The sequence below is a fragment of the Merops nubicus genome, unplaced genomic scaffold (assembly GCF_000691845.1).
Source record: "Merops nubicus isolate BGI_N331 unplaced genomic scaffold, ASM69184v1 scaffold46564, whole genome shotgun sequence".
Taxonomy (NCBI): domain Eukaryota; kingdom Metazoa; phylum Chordata; class Aves; order Coraciiformes; family Meropidae; genus Merops; species Merops nubicus.
Window position 1 is genome coordinate 13,301 of NW_008607338.1, and position 2,367 is coordinate 15,667.

At 47.2% G+C, this 2,367-nt stretch overlaps 1 pseudogene across 1 annotated transcript; it reads left to right on the forward strand.

Annotated features, from left to right (window-relative positions):
* The first annotated feature begins 715 nt into the window (after nucleotides 1-715).
* LOC103772559 lies at nucleotides 716-1,371 on the forward strand (annotated as a pseudogene). The gene has a single exon (XR_608157.1). The product of XR_608157.1 is annotated as an SET-binding protein pseudogene (transcript).
* Nucleotides 1,372-2,367: the final 996 nt, after the last annotated feature.

Below are 2,367 nucleotides of genomic sequence, written 5' to 3' on the forward strand. Positions count from 1 at the left end.
ATGGAGTTTAGCTTTCCTCCATGACCCTCCATGCTCATGTCTGTGCTACACCCTGTGAGAGACCCAGGTGGATCCTCCTGCACTTCCAGCATCCCGGGGAGCTTCTTGGGTTGCAGACAGTGTGTGCGTGGCCCAGTGTCTACTCCTCAGTACTCCTCAGAACAGCTGGCAGCTGAGGGCATCTCTCACATGGGAAGGAGGGGGATAACGGAGAGCTTACAACTCTTCTGCCTGATTCATAGGGCACCATCATGTCTTCTGTGCTCTGACCTCTGGGTTGTTGTTTAACCTCAGACAAGCAAGCGTGTCCCTCTGTGGTTTTTCCCTCTAGAAAACCCTGTGACAGTGAGCACTTTGAAGTAACGGGGAGGTTTGTGGGTGTGGAGAACTGGTTGCCCCTCATTTGTTTCGCAGTTGCAAAGTTGAAAGTATTTGCATTTGTACACTGTGGGTGGTGGTGTTTTTTTTTTTTTTATATATGTCCATTTTAATCAGTTTAGCAATACATGTGGCTATCATTCCTTGCTTCATGGTATCAGACCCAGCCCTCAGACACATTGGCCAGCTTTGCTTCCCGTTTTGCTTCAAGGAAGGCCCTTGAGATGCTCCAGGGGAAGCCCAAGTGTTCCCAGTTTCATTCATCTCCTCACCCGCATCTGAGACATGTGCGTGTGCTAACTGCCTTTTTTTCTTCTCCTTTCTTTTGACAGTGGCAGACTTGGTCTCTTCTGAGCTCCTTGCCACCTCTGGGCAATCGGGACACTGAATTTGGCTGACGGTTACCATTGATTTCCTGGAATCGTACCTGCCCTTGCGCTCCTCATCCCCTCCCACGCTCCCCGTCGGTCTGATAAAACTCCAGGGCGTTGCGGTATTGCTATGGAGCCCAGGGAGACTTTGGGCAGCTCCCGGCAAAGGGGGGGTGAGGCAGACTTTCTGCCAGCCACCGTCACCTCTGCGAAGCCTCCTCCTGCCTCTGGCTGCCCAGGGGAGACGATGCTGCCCACAGCGGGCTCGGGGAAGGGGATCCCGGTGAGCGGCGAGAGGATGGAGCCCGAGGAGGAGGACGAGCTGGGTTCTGGGAGAGATGTGGATTCCACTTCAAATGCAGACAGTGAGAAGTGGGTGGCTGGAGACGGCTTGGAGGAGCAGGAGTTTTCCATCAAGGAGGCTAACTTCACGGAGGGGAGTTTAAAACTGAAGATCCAGACCACCAAGAGAGCTAAGAAGCCCCCAAAGAACTTGGAGAACTATATTTGCCCTCCCGAGATCAAAATCACCATCAAGCAGTCTGGGGAGCAGAAACTTTCCAGAGCTGGGAAAAACAGCAAAACAGCTAAAGAGGAGGACAGATCACACTCCAAAAAGAAGGTGAGTCCCATTCTTTCCTGTGTTTCCCTTTTCTTCTAAAAGCAGAAGGAGAGGGTGGGATTAAACCTGCTCAAACAGCCTGTGTCCGAGGCACAACCTTTGCAAAGCCCAGCTTGGCTGCAGAGGAGGTAATACAGAGCAGTTATCATCCTACACTACTTCCTCCACTGCAGAGATAATCTTGAACTATCCTTCAGATGAACCAGTTCAGAAGGGATCAAAAGTTCAGGTGGGCCTCTTCTATTTTTGTGAGTAACTGAGATTTAAGATTAGTCATTACATGGATGGTTAAATGAAGGAGCCCACTTCTAAAACTGCTTTGTATCTGAATGCTAACGCTCGAGCCTTCTGGCAGTTAAAGCTTTTTGACTACATTTTTAAAATACAGGTATGTGCACAGTGAACAATTGAATCCATTCCTGTATGCCAGGCGAAGGGCTCCATTATTCTTGATTACAGCATTATGCTAGCAACACTATAGTAATGCTTCAGAAAATACTTCCATTATAGTCCCATTTTCTTCCAGATGCATATCATTTTCTTGAAATACCCTTCTGGAGGGAAATTTTTTGTACTTTAAGTTTGGGTAAAAATTGATATTTTTTTTTTTTTTTTTTTTTTTTTTAATCGGGGAGAGGCATTAGGAAGGGGAAAAGAAAGAGATTCCTTTCTTTGTGTAAGCTGTTTTCAGGTGCATCCTTTTATTTTGCTGTTGGCTTGATTTTTTTTCAGTAATGTCCCTTACCCTTAGTCTTTAAAACAGATTTAGTTCCAGTGTTCCAAGCAGCACTGATCAGTGGAGGGACACCTAATAATTACTCATGTTATTTTGGGTGTAGTGTTTTCTGTCCTGTGGAGCTTTGGTTGGATTGGGGCTTTATCACAGCAGAAATACTCCAGCTCTGCCTCATTAGTAACACGTGGGCATCATGGTGAGTTCAGACAGGAACCCAGATTTGAGGAAAGACTCACGGGTATCTCCAAAACCTGAACTAA